Source organism: Vidua chalybeata, chromosome 10 (genome assembly GCF_026979565.1).
Source record: "Vidua chalybeata isolate OUT-0048 chromosome 10, bVidCha1 merged haplotype, whole genome shotgun sequence".
In the NCBI taxonomy this organism is placed as follows: Eukaryota; Metazoa; Chordata; class Aves; order Passeriformes; family Viduidae; genus Vidua; species Vidua chalybeata.
Genome location: NC_071539.1, coordinates 11,900,894 through 11,918,374, shown reverse-complemented (window position 1 = coordinate 11,918,374; position 17,481 = coordinate 11,900,894). Strand labels below are relative to the sequence as shown.

The following is a 17,481-nucleotide window of genomic DNA, read 5'->3' as shown; positions in this document are numbered from 1 at the left end:
CCTTTGTTATAAGAACTTCCAAGCTTCACAGGCTTGTAAATCACAATTGCATTTATCTAGAAGTTAACATTATTACTAAGCTACTGCATAGCTTCACCTTTGCACCTGTAGAGTGACATTTTCACCAGCTATAAAGTCAGCCTATTCAGCCACAGCTAAATTTAATTTTAAATAATAAAAAATGAAAATGCTCAGAAAACTGTGTACCTTTTTATGGAGAAAAATGGAATCTGAGCTCAGGTCAGTGAAAAAAAAAAAAAAAAAAAAAATTTTGCTGGCTTTTTTTAAGTCCCAGGCTTCAAGATACAGCTTCCAGTACACCATCCTGGGATGCACACAGACTACTCTGATGCATTCATAAGAAAAAAAACAGAGCAAAAAAAAAAGTCTGAATGCAAATCAGACATAGCAGAGCAGATTGAATGGTGTCTCAGTCAAGACTTGTGATTCACACAAGATACAGTATTTGCAGAATGTTGCCAAGAATGCAGGAGTAGTTTTTGGATACCCACTGCTACAATCATAAAAGTTTAGGTTCAGTTTTTCAAATCTCATTTTTTTTTTTTCTCAGCAACAGAAAAAGAAACACCAGCATGGAGGGAGCCTGAAAGTGACCAAACCCACTTAGTTGCTGCAATCACAGCAACTAAGCAACCATTGAGATACCAGCGTCTGCGTCCATCTATGCTAGGAAACAGAAAAGAAAAGGAATCACTTTTTCATCAAAGAGAAATCTCACTCAGCTAAGTCAGCCTCCTCTGACTTGGGCACCAGTCAGGCTGTTAAGAGAATGCTGTGGTGGCTTGTTGTTAAGTTTTATGGTTGGAGCTAATTGGGACAAGGGAGGGAGAAGCAACAGGGGAGGGCTTTTTCCTTGGCCAGAGGAAGCTAAAACCTCCCACAAATATTTTTGGTGTATGGGAGCACTCCTGAAAAATAGTCCTTTTATTTTCATTGAAATCCACAAGTGAAGTCCATCATTTAGTATTGGCAATGGCCAACTTCCCTTTCTTAAGGGCAAGGAGAGAGCTGGTCACAATTTGTCAGAGGAAAGGAAGAACCTTATTCATGGGAAATTCTGAAGAGAATTTCTGTGTGAAAGTGTGTGAAGGGAAGTGCTCTTATTCCTCAGCTCCTACAAATCACAGTGAGGTAATTTCTTCCAGCATTTTAAAGGAAATAGAGTAGTTCATACTAGGCCTACAGTAGACTTGTGCCTATCTGTTCCAAACACTTTCTACATAAAATTTCCTATCACAGGGCATAATACAGTGTACATTTATTTCTTTCCAACAATATCTTACCAGAATTTGAGGTATAAACTGCTAATGATTCTAGTCATTCTAGCATTCTAGTCCCATGTTCTGAGAAATAAGCATGCTCATCCCAGAAGAGCTTAGGCTTATTTTTCTTCCTCATGCTGCTGTTTTCTGGTGAAGTAATTGACTTTGCATATCTTACACAGCATCTCCTTGGCAACCTGGAACAGACTCGTCTTGTGTTCCTTTTACTAAGGGAGGCACTGTCACACTCAGTAGCAGGAGCAGTGAGGAGAGGAGAGCGAGAGGGTGTCTGTAGAGGAGAGCGAGAGTGCCTCCCAAAGCCAGAGGTGCAAACAGCACCTGGACAGGAGCCAGCACAAACTCCTTCCCAGCAGTCCTGGTGCTGCTCGTGACCACAGCAAACACTGCAGGCGACTGGATGCTGAACTCCACGGATGGTGGTCTGGCCACTCAGTCAGAAGTCACCCTGAGCTGTGAACAGTGTAGGGCTTGAGCACCTCTCCTACGAAACAAGCTAAGAGAGCTGAGGTAGTTCTGCTTGGAGAAGTAAAGGCTCTAGGGAGACCTTACTACAGCCTTCCAGTACCTAAAGAGGGCCTTTAAAAAGAGGAAGAGTGTCTTTTTACCCAGGCAGATAGTGATAGGGAGGGAAAATTATTTCAAAATAAAAGAGGAGAGATCTAGATTAGATGTTAGAGCCAAGTTCTTTAGGTCTTTACTCATACAGCAGTGAGGTGCTGGCACAGGCTGCCCAGAGAAGCTGTAGATGCCCCACTCCTGGCAGTGCTCAAGGCCAGGTTTGATGGGGCCCTAAACAGCTGAGGGGCTGACTTCCCTGCCCATGGAAGGGGGATTGGAATTAGATGATTTTTAAGGTCCTTCCAACCCAAGTCTTTCTACTATTATATTAAAATACATTTTTAAGCATCAGTATAACTAAATAATAGGGAAGAACACAGTTCTGTAGGAGATGGTTTTGGCACACTGCCTCTTTCCTTGCTCCAAACCCCTGGCAGCAGGCTGCCTGGGTTACTTGAAGTGGAATTTGATTATGGCCTGCCAGCCAGAGCCTCTGCTACTTTGCTAGACTGAACAATGTGAGTGTGTCAGAACAAGTTCACTGCAAGGGAAACTCCACTGAAGTTGAGAGTTGTACTAAGAAAAAATCCAGCCCATCACTAGGCTTTTTTTTCTGAGTGAATCAAGTGCTGATGTAAGCAGGCACTGGTCCCACTGGAGTTGGCAGCAGTCTTTTGAGAGACTCAGGCCTGTTTACTTAGTGCTGCCCTGCTCTAGGACCAGCAAAATCCTTCCATGTTTCTTGCCACATGACATTCCTCTGCAGGGAGAGATACAGTTAAGTATAGGTATCACAAGCGCTTATAGATGTGGGGAAAACTTCAGAAATATGTCACTGATAAAATACAGCTTTCCTGATATGATAAACTGTGTGGGAAACCAGTTTTGGGACATCCACATGCATTTATCACAACCAAGTTACTACAGTTATTACCACAGCAATCCATTTTGCAGCTGATCACATTGCAGAACCATCCAGCTTATTTACTTATGTCATCCCAAATTGCCAAATTCTTTGGCAGCCTGGCTAGCGCCCGTTGTCTTTCCCTTCCCACTGTTCCCACTGTCTCCAACTGGAACTGCTTCTGCAGTCCCATGCTGAGCTCCCAGCATGGAGTTTATAGCAAATGGAGATGAATATATGGGGTTGTGTCCAGTGAAATTTGATTTAAAATAAATAAATATTCTTCAGTGAAGAAATTCTTCTGGATGTCCAGCCTGAACCTGAACCTCTCCTGGTGTGACGTGACGCCTTTTCCTCTTGTCCTGTCAAAGGACTTTTCCAAACATCTTTTGTGGTGATACATTACAGAGGCGAAACATCAAATTTCCAAAGATATCTGCTACTAAGTTTTCAGGCTGGTATATTGATAAGATGTAGAAATCAGAGGGACTGGGCAAAATAGATGCTCAAAATACTCTGTGAGCTCCTCAGCAGCTCCCCATGGTTTTGGAAATTGTCTTCCAAGACTATTTTTTAAGATTTTCCCCTGGTTTTCTTCTCTTTTGCAGAACACTCGGTGCAGGATCTCTGTTAGCTGATGTACACCAGCACAACTGCACTGCCTCTCCTGGGGCAGTGAAAACCAGTGTCAGGCAAATTTCTGGACAATCATGGTAGAGATGAGGATACCACCAGAATGGCATTTTTCCATATTCCTGTGATAAATTTGGTTTTAGTATCTTCAGTGATGATGGCCATGACATTTTCCTAAAAATTAGTAATGCAAGAAGAGGTTTCTGTCCTTTGGTAATTATAAACCTGAAATATGGCTCACAAAACATGGAAAAAAGCTCTTCCATTATCTGCTTTACAAAACCTATGGGACTTCTAATGCTAGAAGCGTTAGAAACTATACCCATGGGCTGAATGAGTCTCTTGTTTACAGGCTAGCTCACCCCTTGGCAGCAGTATCTCTAGGACAGGACCTCTGCAGTTATGTAGGGCTGTCACTGCAGTCACAGTACTACAGTTTTTTTAAAGGTAAGAAATAGATATAATAGATAGGTAAGTATTATCTTTGTAAGCAGCATTGATATATCAGAGATAGGAAAAATCACTGATGTGTGCATGTGAATGGCTGAGATTGTACAGGCTGATGCGCAGTCTTTGGCATTTGGGATTTCTGAGAAAATGTTGTTAAAAAGGGAACCTATAATTCAAACTAACTCTTCCTTCAGAGAGCAGGATAGAGGGGGTGGGAATGTTCTCTGAATGCAGGGAAATTCAGATGGTGTGATGGAGAGACTGCAAGGGGAACCCAGCCAGGTTTTGATTATTCCAGTTCAGATCAAGACAAAAGAATCAGTGACCTGCTAGATTTAAATGGTCAGTTTCAGTGGCCTGATTCTACCTTTTATATTAAATCCCATCAATGCTTCTTTTACACCACTTTACAAGCCCTTTGCCTGATCGAGGCCATAGAGTGAGCCAAGCACGCACTGTGACTCAGGAGACACAAACACTGATGATGTAAGGGAAACCTTGTCCACTCCTCCCAGTGCTGGTTTTGTCCCAGATATCCAGATCAGTCCTGGGAAATGGCAGCTTTCAAATATGTGCTAGTTCATGTGTAAGCATCTCTCTTACCTGATCAGCTGTTATACTAAGGGGCATGTGGATGTGGGAAGCAAAGCAAATAGCCAAAAGAAACACATTTTCTTATACATCTGAGTATACAGTACCCAGCATAGGAGGAGTCCACGCAGCTCCAGCTGCAGGGACTGATAGGACAGGCTTGTGGGACACTGAGACCTGATCTCCATGGTCACAGACATGTTGTATGGCCACAGACAGATTGCTTCACTTTGCTTTTTCATATTTTTGCCCTCCTGTAAAATGGGGTGTCTGTGCTCCAGCTGTGAGAAATTAAGGCTAAGAGTATGCCCTGAGTCACTGGGTACAGCTCCCCATAGTGCAGGCAGCATTAGCTTCACACCAGCTTGAGTAAGGACTTCAGCTTCCAGGAATTGCCTTGGGCTCTGCATGGATAGGGGTTTGGAGTTCACATTGTACCCTGGGCTCTTTTTTATTTTATTAACTTACATGAAACTCTATTCCATGTTTGTACATGTGATGATGTAAGTAAAGAATAAGAAATCTAGTAGCATAGAATAATTTATAATTTTTTAGAATAATTTATAATTTTTAGAATAACTAATAATTTAAATAAAGACAAGACAGCTGGTCTCAAAGACAGAGAAATAAGATTGCGACTCAAGAGGCTTAGGCTGAGTTCCTAATTCTGCTGAGCTCTATACAGAGGCTGTGTTTTTAACAATTTTTCTCTTATTGTCTGGCCTTGAACAAATCAGCATTTCCAAGGCTGCTTTTATAAATTCTATTGATAAATATATTAATTCACCTACTTTAAAAGTCTAGGTGATTGATCTAGTCTAGATTAATTCCCAATAGATAGAGGAAACAACTTAGGTGTAAGATGTTTTGCTGCTAAGAGGCTTAGAGAGGCATGAATTTACTTGTAGATTTCTACATATGCATAAATACACATATATACAATTTCTGCTCATAACACAGGAGGGAAGGGTGTGGCACATGTATATTTTCATGAAAAAGGATGAAGACTTTTGTTTAAGCTTTCCTTAAATAAACTACACCTGGAAGCAAAGAAAAAAAAAATCAGAATTTCATTATTAAAAGGATTCTAAATCTCTGAGAAAAAAAAAAAAAAGGAATTGTTCTAGACCTGGTAATAATTTTTTTACTATTATACTTGCTACATTAAGTGTAATTAGATCAATATGATAGGCTGGCTTGTAAATATATGCAGTTCTTGACAGTGCTTCTTTACATGCAGTTATTTTGTGCTTTGTTGTGTTTTGAATGCAAATATATGGCCACATATGCAGCTAATGGTGTTTATTTGTTGGTTTCAAAAGCAAGAGAAAGTATGTCCCTTGTATTTGAGTTATGGCTGAGTAGCTTAGAAGGATCCCCAGTTTATGAATGTCCCCTATGTCTAGGGGATCTCCCAGCAGCCTTTCTGTTCATGAAATCCATCTTTGTCACAAACAGCAAATCTGGGGCTATGGAATATCACAATCTCATTATGGGATGTCATCCCACAGCACAAATACATTATTCTCAGTGGATTTACAGACAGCATAGCCAACATTGCCACCTGGATGTGACAGATGTACTGGCTATATTTACAGGGAGACATGATTTACACTTGTCAGGACAGTGGCAAGAATAGGCTGCAGAGAAGACTAGAAATACTGTTGAGAGACTTTCTCCTTCATGGTTCCTTAGACACTATAATCCCTATCCTGAAGCACAGGGTGGGGGAGGGAGCAGATCTCCCTTGCTCTTTAAGTTACAGCTAGATGTGCGGAATAATATTCAGCTCAGTATTTCTGCCTGCAGGGCCTGAGCTGTGCCTTCCAGCTGTGGGAGCAGTGTTACCCCTTACCAGCAGAAGGAACTTGTAGCATCCTTGTCAGCCCAACCCATGGATCCTCCAGATGTATCTCAGGGAGTGAGGGATAATGTCTGTGTCTGACCAAGTTGCAGAAGAGCTCAAATTGTACAATGTGGAGTGTGCCTCAGTTCCACCATTTACTCCCAGGGGAACAGCCCCCAGTGGCTCTCCGGGTACCCCTTCTATATCAAGGCAAACAACCCTTGGCCACACTGTCTGCTCCCTACCTGAAGGCTGAACTGTTGGCTTTATTGATGCTTGAAATCCATCCTCCAGCTTTAGCTCTGTAGGAGCCTACAATCCAGACCTGAGCTGCACAGGGAACTGTCCTCACAGCACAGGTGTCTGCACAGTTTGGGTACCTTTCCAGCCACTTGTAGGTTACTGATGGAGACAGGGTATCCAGCTTCCCAAGGAGTAAGGAGCAAAATGCTGATTACAAAAGTACTACCAGTAAGAACATGCTGGTTTAATACTGGCCTCTCTAAGAAGGAGAAATATAAATGTCTGTGAATGAAGGTAAATCAAACTGAAACAGGCAAATCTGTTCCACCAGAGCCAAAAATAAATGTGAGCAAACCTCCAGGGTTCTATGAGATGAGACAAATGAGAGAGAAAATGACCCACTTAGAGCTGGAGAAGTCCAGATAACATATTAACATGGAGAGGACAGCCTGAGGGAATGTCTGCAGAGCTCTGTCACCCACAGAATCAGCAGGAGTGATGGCACTCAGTGTCCTGGCAGTCTGTAGGGCCAGCAGGGACTCACTGTTTCAAGGGCACAGAGAGGAGACTTTCACTTCTTCCTAATGAAGGAGGCAGTCAGAACATTCTTGCACATGCATATGGGGCAGGAGTGTGGGGTGCTGCTGCAAAGAGGATATGCTCTGCTTTCTGGAGATAGGAGAAGCAGCAAGTGCTGCTCTGGGGGTGTAGGGAGCAAGAGAGCTTGGCTGGGATATAAGCAGATTATGGAGAGGAGTGTGAGTTGTGGAGCTCCCCCTGCCATCTCAAATAGGATCTGGTCCCTAAAAAGTGGGTTATCCTCAACCTTTGCATGGGCTGTGGGCTACTACACATCCATAAAACATGGTGCCCTTTCACATGAACAGCAGGACACAGTGAAGTGCTGAAGAGAGGTCTCAATCCAAATTCAAGGCCACACTGGGTCAATGATCCTCTAGCAGAAGGGAAGCAAAGCAGAACAAAGTTGGCATATCACCAACCAGCAACTTACAATCTAATTTCCATTTCTCAACTATGGGCATTTTAAGCCCAAAGCCTTTCTGAGTAAAGTGTCTGTGAAAATTAGGGCTTTACAATCCAGAGGGTTTGTTTATGGCTCAAGTCTGCATAAGTCTAGTGCTTGAATTTCTCATCTGTGAAATTTTAATGGGGGAGCTGTAGAAAGAAGTCAGTTATGCATGGTTTTACAGGAAAATAACAGACTTATGTTTCAAATATGAGATATCCACAGTACAAAATTACAGTCAAGTACAAAGTGAGTAAATGAAGAAATGAAAAGAAAATGAAAATTAAATGAAAAACAAAAACAAAACCAAAACCTGCACAAAAGTGAAAATCTGTTGACAGATTACAGTTGTGCTCCTGTGGCCAACAGTGCAACTGGTCTGACTCCTTGAACAGAAGTTAGGAAGATAGATGGTCACCTATCTATTAATTTCTACTGGGGATGCCTTTATTTTGTTTTTTTTTTTTTTTTCAAAGTTTCTGCTAAGATTAATTCTGGACTTTAAGTATAAATGAAAGTCTTGAAATGTTGAAATAAAAATTCACACAGAAGAGAAATCAATACTGTTTCCTGTGCAATGGCAATGTGACATCCATTCAAAAATATGCAGACCCTGCTTCTCTCTAAAGCAGAGCAGATTTTAATTTAGAGTATAATTATGTTATTTTCCTAACCCAAGGAAATGGGAAATCACATGCTCACCTAGGAAATGAGCACCCCTAATGACAAGGCAGCTGCAGAAGCCACACGCAGACACTTCTATATCTCATTAGGTCAGACTTGTAGGGTAATTTCTCAAAATTAACCTTCTGCACCCACTGTTGCAGCATGATTGTTATAGATCTTGGTGCAGGGAAAAAAGTGCGTCTCCCATCCAGCCAGTCCCCAGTTCACAGCTCCCATTTGCCATCTGCTTATGCCAGCACAAGGCTGCTGTGCTGGGGCCTTGTTGCTGTGAGTTTCATGGCTGCATCTTCCCACACAACTTGGAAATTTATCTTGACCTGTTTCTCTTGACAGATGTATAAAATTGCTTCTGAATGCAAAGACACACAAGATATAGCTGTGAATAACAGCTACCCTTGATACCAGCATTTCACCTCATTGCCTGATCAGTCAGAAAGAGAAGCAGGGGCTGTCCTGATGGATAAGGGACTGAAATATCCATTCAGTGCTGAATTCACACTTCTCCATTGTCTGTATCTGATTCTATGCCATTCTGCTCACCCAAAGTGTACTGACATTTACCTTCTCAAATCCATAAATCTTTGACAGTCCATGGGAGCTCCACCTCTCAAAATTCCAGTGATTTAAGTAGATATACAAGTATGAACATCTTTTGGTTTGGTTTCGTAATAAGGTTCAGGGTTGCTCAGAAGGAAACATTCAGCTTTTGGGTTACTAGCACTTCCTCCTTGAGTGAATCAAGAATGACTTTTCCATTTTCACTCTGCAACTTAACTGTGTTGCAGGCTACCTTTCAAAATTTCACTGATCCGCAAGCCCTGCGGTTTCACACTACACCACTGGCATAGTAAGGGCAAAGATCCAGAGCAGGGAAGGAGTCCTGTGAAACTGTTTGCCACAAAGCTGAAGGAAACGGCTGCTCCATTGCTCAAGGTCATCCTGCCTGCAGTGATTTCCAGGAGTCCTATGTATCCCCTTCTGTTAATCATAACACTCTGTTACTCCATCCTGGTCTCTTCGTCATGAGAATCCATCCCTGGCAGAGTGCAGTAAATAAATGAATTTACCTTGAGGTCTTCAGTGCGTGTTGGATCAGCTCCAAAATGTATGGGTGGCTCTTCCTAAATCATGTGTCTTAACTTTGACAGGCAACTTTTCCAAGTGTCTCTGGTTAGTCTTCTAAACCCTTCTTTAGGCATGTGGCTGAAGCACCAGAGCTTTCTGAGAGCTTTAGCTGATTGACTTTAGCTGATTGACATTAGTGACATTTCCAAGATGTCAAAATACACATTTTGTTTGGAGCAGAAAACTGTCCATCTGAATTTGTTTGCTGTAGGAACAGAAGTTTGGCTATGAGGTTCGTTGTCTGTAATATAAGGAAATGTTGTATTACTTTATGGGTCATAGACCTGTGAATAAATACATCATTAATGCCCATAATCTCAACAGTTATTTTTGCTCTGCAATGTAAGTGAAGCATTTAATGACTGAAATATGGCAAGGTAAATATTAGCATTTGTGACTCTGGAAAACTTCCTAGGGCTTTCACTCTGTGCGTATGTGTGTGTTTTCACTGTCTGTGGACAAAGCCTGGCTCTGTTTCTGTACTTTTCAGTACTTGTCAGTGAGAAGAGATGAGAAAAATGTCTGCAAAGTTACCCAGCTTGGTCAAGGGTAATCAGACTCAAATATGGTGAGGCTGCATAACAATTTCTAAGATGTCCCTGATGAATTGAGTTTCACAACAAAATGTTCAGAAACACTGAAGGTCACTGAAACCATGCCAGTGAGCCTGGATGGATGATACAAATGTCATATTTCTATAGACCTTCCACACGAAAGGGGAAAAATAAAATAAACCTGTGATTTTCACTTTTTTGCAAGTCCCCTTTCCTGCAACACCAGGAATGTGATGCTGGGTGAATGTGATTGCAGAACTCTCCATCTGTCATTTTCTGTGTTTCTTCGCAGACTCATGCCTGTGTGAGAGCTCTCTGAGGCAGAGATCCTACTTTTTATTTTCTTTTTTTCTTTTTTATGCTTTTTTGTCACAGCATCTGACATGTTAAAGTTTGAATTTATAACCAGCTCTTGTGAACTAGAACTAAACATTTCTGACATGAACAATATTTAAGAACAAATCAGACTTTTAAAACTGCATGTTGCTCTTGTGCTAGGCTTCTGTGTATAGGTGAATTTTACCCTTTGAGATTTCATTATGGGGCAGGGTTTTATGTTCCAAAGGTGTGGCAAAGTCAGAGATCTAGGGAATACTCATGGCCTACATCTCATCCCGCCTACCCACTTAATTATATCAGTGCAAGTGTTTCTGAGGCCCATGCTAAGAACAAGAACAGGGAACTGATCTGGCTTTTGGAAAAAGAAAATGGCTAAAGAATGCAACTATGTATTCACTACTGGCCCAGTAAGCAAAGTCTCAGACCCTTGTACAGCCAAGGGAGCTCATTGCAGCAAGTGAATCGAAATGAGCAGTAGTACTGGTGGAGTATGGGAACCAGTATGGCTGTTAAACACTTAATATGCTGAAACATTGTCTGGAAGTGATGCTCTGCACTCTTGTCTTCCTTCCAGTTTCTCTTTCACTCCATGAAAGTAATAAAATCGACTGCCTGCTTATTAAGAGCAAGCTGTCTCTGCTGTTAGTGAAGATGTTGGTTAGCAGAGAGTAGAAACTCTGAACTGATGTTCATTACCTGAATTGGCAGAGGTGTAAATCTGGGTCAAGAGGGAGTGGTCAAGCCAGGCCAGGCCAGGCCAGGGGTGTTGCAAGGCTGTTGCAGTGCTCACTTAGCTGCTCTGCTTCACAAGCACTGATCTACTTGCTTTTTACTTCATCTCATGCAGAGCACAGAGTGCAAGAGGACAGGTGCTCTGATTCCTGTGATGTGCTGAAGTTGATGACTCCTAGTTTGCTCATCAGTGCAGCAAAGAAAATCAGTCAGTTGAGGTAACACGCTAACATGCATTTTGGCCCAAAGCTTCTCCAGCTAGAGTGGTGAGAATGGCTTTTGTTCTGCCACAATGGAGAGGAGAATTCTCATGTATATTTTAAACAGCATGCTGAAAGTAAGGCCTGATCTTCCTTGGTAATACCAAGGAAATTTTATTGAACTCAAGAAAAATTGCATCTGAAATCCCTCAGTGATAAAAGGATCAGGTCTTGCAAGCTCTCTGTTATGCCTGTAGAGTTTATTTCCATTAGCAAATTAATTTTCTTTTGCTTTTGTCTAAATGAACCATGAGAATTCAGCCACCATTACAAATAAGCATATTAACACATTGTCCTTTTCTGTCTACCGCTTGTCTCCTGTCCTGAGTTGATACGGACATGAGTGACATCAGTCACCTCTGGAGAGACTGCAGCCAGGGAGAGTGGATGTGGCAGAAGAAGGAAATTGCAGAGGTACAGACCCGGCAGTGAAGCAGGGAGATACTGCCATGAACCAGTCCAGGAGAGAACTGTGCCCATCTTTAAATCTAGTGGAAGAAGGGATGAGATTTTATGGGGTTTTTTTTATAATGCAAGAGGCTGTAAATTCATCTATAATCCAAAATGGACTAAAAATTTCATCAGACTGTTAATGGAGGATATGTCCACTTATCCCATGTTCACATATCACATATAACTACAGAATATCTGATGGCTCCTGGATAAGAATAAGACTGGCAGGTGCTCTTGTGTTGTCATTGTCTACTTCATCATTATAGCTACAGTTCATCCTATCCCTAATTTTGGTAACTAGGCAGGTAAAAATTCTTGCATCTGCAAGGGTTTGCACACACAAAATTGTATTTTAAATTTGGAGGCCTCTTTTCACCCTCCACTTTCACTGGAGATGCATCATTGCTGACTGTTCCCTTCTGGGATGGAGCACCCTCAAGCAGACAGATAAACCACTTTAAAACTTTACTCTTGCAGGCTCACATAGATCTGCTTGAGGAAGCCACACTGCATGGAATGCCCCAACATATTGTAGACTGGTTAGAAAAGGCAAACTGGTGTAGTTAAGGAAATCTGCCAGCAAGAAAATAAAATTTATCTTACCCATGACATTTTCATTGTAGGGGTCTATATGGGGAGGACTGGTGACAGCTCTCCAAATTTTACAGTAAAATGTGCTGGTGTTACAGAGATGGACAGAAGCTGACTGACTGACCAACCTTTTGACTTTAATACACAGTCTACGGTGTCACGTTCCTGGCATGCTGCAGACACAGCTTCTATTACACCTTTCCTGCTGGAAGTTGAGTAAATATACTTAAAAAGCAAACTAAAAAGTCACTGTTCATTGACAGTAACTGAACAGAACTGAGAAAGGATAGCTTGAGGAATCAGGGGCTAAATTACCTGCAGAGAGCATGGATAGGTAGAGATACCAGCCACTGTGCATTGCAGCCAAAACATGGTCAGCCAGCTGTCTATCCAGTTCCATAACACCTCTGCATTCTGGATCTGCCCACCTCTGCTTGTCTCTGTAAGAGACAATACAGTGGGTGGCAACTCAGTACCTGGGCTGGGTTGGCTCCAGGATGATTCGTTGTAGCTTTACCCATAATATTTTGCTGGTTTTTATGTCTATTTTATTCATTCCTGAGCAGCTGTTAGAGCCTTTTTTCTTCCTACTTAAAGTCTTTATTTTCTTCTCCTCTAGCAGCATGCTGTTTACATGCCCTGATCAGAGTAATCAAAGGAAGTTGTGAGATGCCCGATTCATGTAGTTTGACTTTCTGCCTAAAGGTAGGCTTTTTCTTCAAGGCTTGAAGTAATGTTATACAGGCTTCCTCAAATCTCCTTTTTCCCATAAAAAGAAGCCAGTTTTACCTAGCTCAAAATGCTGTTTGAAGTCAGATTGTAGCTGTCTATACATCAGTGGGAAACACAAACCTCTGCACTGAATTGATCACAGTGGGCTCACAGCCAGTGTCTGGTGTCATCCACCAGCTTCACCTACTTCAGCTCAGAGCTCTGGGGATAAGAAATAAGTATTTGGAAAAATCTTCTGCATGGGCACTTCCACCCCTCCCCATCTGCAACATAAACGGCTACCTGGACTTCTCAGCTCTAGAGCTGAGCACAAAGGGGGAAAAGGGCATACAGAGGTATTTTTAGACACCTCGTTTTCCCCCCACACTCCTGGCTTGAATACTGGCTAAAGCAACAGAGAACCAGGTTATGAAAGCCACAAAATCACACCAGAGAGGGGTTGTGGACAAGGTATTGGCCTCGCATGAATGGGATAGGAAATTTCCTTCTTAGCTTCCAACTTCTCTCCTATCCTTACTGGTAGCCTTGCCTGCTGCTTTACAGTGCTTCACCATCACCAAAGGACAGACATGAGCCAACCCACTGCAGACCCACATGGGGTCTGTGCCAGACACTGGGAGGCTTTCATGTGCTAATACTGCACGTCTTCAGCTCAGGACTTAATCCAACAAGGAATTCTTATGTTCTAATTCTTATGTTCTATACTCTAATTTTATGGAAATAGAGTATAAAAACACAACTATAATTAATACTTCTCTGAGATATGTTGTGCAAGCCAACCTGGAGAGGACAACACTGTAATCTTTTTGATGTTATTGTAACCTCGTGCCCATAAGGAAAAGCAAATATCAACTTCAAATTAACTGTGATACACACAGTGAAAGCTAAGTGGAGTGAACGGGGAGAGCCCAGAGATAAAACAGGCTGCTCTCCAGATATTATTCTGAAAATTAAAGTGAGTAGATGGGAGATATGCATCACGAAAATATTCTCTTATACTCAGTGTACTAGAGCAGAACTTTCACCCCTTTAAACTCTCATTAAAATGCAGCCATTTTTGTTTCAAAGGATTAACATGTTGGCTCTAAAGGAAGAAGAAAAATGTGATTCATGGTATGCTTGGAATTAGATATTGTTAATTGAAAATAACCCTAGGCACCTACACAGTGCTTTTCAGCTCAGAATCTTGAAACTATTTTGTTTGTATAAAATTCATTCATGTAAAGGGGCTGCTAAAAGACGTGTGCAGAAAAAAATCTCATCAAAGAGTAGTGAGAGAGCCCTTGTATGCATCCACTGTACAGGAAGGCAAACCACTTATGGGCAGAAGGCTTTTGAAAATGTGGGGACTCACTGTCACATAGGAACAAAACACCTGTCTGTAAAAATAGCAGGAAATAATTTATTATGGTTTGGCTACAGCTGAATGGTATGTATAACTGTACAGCTAGATAAAACAAGTCCCCTGAAAACTCTGAAGACACTGGTGCAGTTTGACTTCTGTCACTCTGAATATGGAAAAATATTCATTGTGAAAAGAGGGCTTTGTAGCCTTGTGCAAACTCCTAATCAAAATTAATGTAGAAAAGAAATTACTAGTGGTAGTTTTTGGCCACATTAAATTTTCTCATGGTCTGAATCTTCCAGTTTTAGCAGTGAGGTTCAGAGCACTCTTAAGTCCACTGTGGTCAAAAGCCACAGCAAGATCCCCCAGAGGACTTCCACAAGAACTCAAAAGATAGGCAAACTGTGAAGGGACTTTATGAATGAAGGTCAGTGACTCTTAACTCAGCTTCATTGCAAATGCTCCTGCTTGGCAAGTGGGCAATCAGGCCCCCACAGTGTAGGGACTTGCTTAAGGCCAGAGAACCACTTAGTTTAGAGGAAATGAAAATCCCTTCAGTCATGTCCTTTTCCCCACTCTCCTGGTGTTAAACGAAGAAGAAGCACCATTCATGAATTACAGTAATTTTATAAAATATCAAGCAAAAGCCATTAAATTTATCAAAAGCAAAATCAGCTAATTCAGAGAGTGGTCTCTTTCCTTTGGTCTCTGGAGTAGTACAGTGACATTCTGTAGTGGTGCTCTGAAGATTTATGGTTTACTTGCTTGTGCAGTACTGGCACTGATCACAGAATCGCAGAATGACTAGATTGGAAGAGACCTTCAAGATCATCAAGTCCAACCCATGCCCCAACACCTCAACTAAACCATGGCACCGAGTGCCACATCCAGTCTCTTTTTAAACACATCCAGGGATCATGACTCCACCACCTCCCCGGGCAGACCATTCCAGTACTTTATCACTCCTTCTGTAAAAAGCTTTTTCTTAATATCCAACCTATATTTCCCTTGTCAAAGTTTGACTGTGACCTCTCGTTCTGTCAGTTGCTGCCTGGAGAAAGAGGCCAACCCCCACCTGACTACAACCACCTTTCAGGAAGGTGTAGAGAGTGATAAGGTCACCTTTGAGCTTCCTTTTCTCCAGGCTAAACACCCCCAGCTCCCTCAGCTGTTCCTCACAGGGCTTGTGTTCCAAGCCTCTCACCAGCCTCATTGCCTCCTCTGGATGCACTCGAGCATCTCAACGTCCTTCCCAAACTGAGGGGCCAGAACTGGACACAGCACTCAAGGTGTGGCCTCACCAGTGCTGAGTACAGGGGAAGAATGATCTCTCTGCTCCTGCTGGCCACACTACTCCTGATACAGGCCAGGATGCCCTTGGCCTTCTTGGCCACCATGGCACACTGCTGGCTCCTGTTCAGCCGGCTGTCACCAGTACCCCCAGGTCCCTTTCTGCCTGGGCACTGTCCAGCCACTCTGTCCCCAGCCTATAGCATAGCCACTCTGTCCCCAGCCTATAGCATAGCAGGGGGATAACCCCTGCATTTTGTGGCCAACATGCAGGACTCAGCACTTGGACTTATAAGCTTCATCCTATTGGACTCTGCCCATCCATCCAACCGTTCCAGGTCTCTCTCCAGAGCCATCGTACCTTCCAACAGATCGACACACGCTCCCAGCTTAGTGTCGTCTGCAAATTTACTAATGAAGGACTCAATGCCCTCATCCATGTCATCAATAAAAATATTGAACAGAACTGAGCTCCCCAGCACAGACCCCTGAGGAACACCACCAGTAACAGGCTGCCAGCTGGATGCAGCACCAGGCTGGACTCTCTGGGCCCGGCCATCCAGCCAGTTCCTAACCCAGCATCTGAGGGGCCCTCTGTTCCCCTCAGAAGGGAGTTAGCTACCTACTATGACAATCCTACTTTTCTTTTTAATGTTTTTTTTTTTTTTTTTTTAATGTTAGAGGTGGTGATCTGTCTGACAGTTGAAGATTTATCTTTTAAGTAATCTGTTTCTGAACCTATTGTGACTTACTTTAAGTTTACTGATAAGTGGCTAGAATTTAGAGTGGTTAGGACAGTGACGTTATCAAAGTCACACTTTGGTACATGGAGGCAAAATAAGTATCAAGGTCAGGAAATTTTGCAAAGTGCCACCAGATGAAATAAATAACTCTGGAATAAAGATGAAGAGAGCATTGCATACTGAAAGGAAAGATCTGTTTGAAGTGGAGAGAGCAGGATGAAAATTTTCATGTGGCTAATTGATGCAGCAATTCCAGCAGGAAGTCTTGTAACTGGTGAGTGTATCCAACACCTCCAAATGCCCACTGGGAAGCAGAGGTGACGAACATCTTTGCTAAGCCATTTTCTGCAGGCTTTCATTCTTTGCTAAGGTAAGGGATGATTTCTTACAGACCTACTAGCCCCTAATGACCTTTTGTATTATCAGCTGGGGCCTGTCATCGCTCCTGGAAACAGGAATATCTTCCTTTCACACTGTGTCTGGGAGGCAGTAATGAGACAGGGAAAGATACAGGTACAAGACTTAGTGAAGACAATTAAATCCAAAGTGCTATATTCTGTACCCAGCTTTGGCTCTGGCTTCTCCAAGGAAGAACTAGGTATAAGCTGCATGTAAAAGCCAGTGATATTAAAACATTTGGCTCTGAAAGGATCTGGGAATGAGAAATGCCACAGTAGAAACTATTACTGTTGTCATTTTACTGTGGGCAGTTCACTGTCAGCCTCAAAGAGTGGTGGAGGAGAAGGGTGGAGTGGAGGAGGCTGGAGGAAAAGCCATCAGGATGGGCAGAGAGGGCACTTCCTGGACCACACTTACAATAGAGTTATGGACAAATCTCTCACACCAGAAATCCAGAAAAGTCAGTGAAAAGGCTCTTATTGTTGTCATCAAGGTCAGGATTTCATAAACGTCTGACCTCAGCTATATGTAGTCCAAACTATAGGTCACAACCTCACAAAGGGAGCTCCAACAAAGCATGGCAGTGGAGTGATATTTGCCTTTAAGCTCTATGATATGTCACCATGGCTTTTATGTCTCATTCTTCTCTTCTATGTGTGACCTCTTCCTAAGGCT

The 17,481-nt window shown here is 42.4% G+C and overlaps 1 protein-coding gene across 2 annotated transcripts in view; it reads left to right on the top strand.

The window, feature by feature from the left end:
- The first annotated feature begins 3,763 nt into the window (after positions 1-3,763).
- MB21D2 (Mab-21 domain containing 2) overlaps positions 3,764-17,481 on the top strand; it is an 82,938-nt gene continuing 69,220 nt past the window's right edge. The window contains exons 1-4 of one of the 2 annotated variants that reach the window (XM_053952325.1): positions 3,764-3,846; positions 11,109-11,211; positions 11,582-11,667; positions 12,920-13,002. The gene's annotated coding sequence lies outside the window, so the exon portion shown is untranslated. Of the gene's footprint in view, positions 3,847-11,108; positions 11,212-11,581; positions 11,668-12,916; positions 13,003-17,481 lie in introns of both variants that reach the window. The other variant, XM_053952324.1, reaches the window with a different exon arrangement.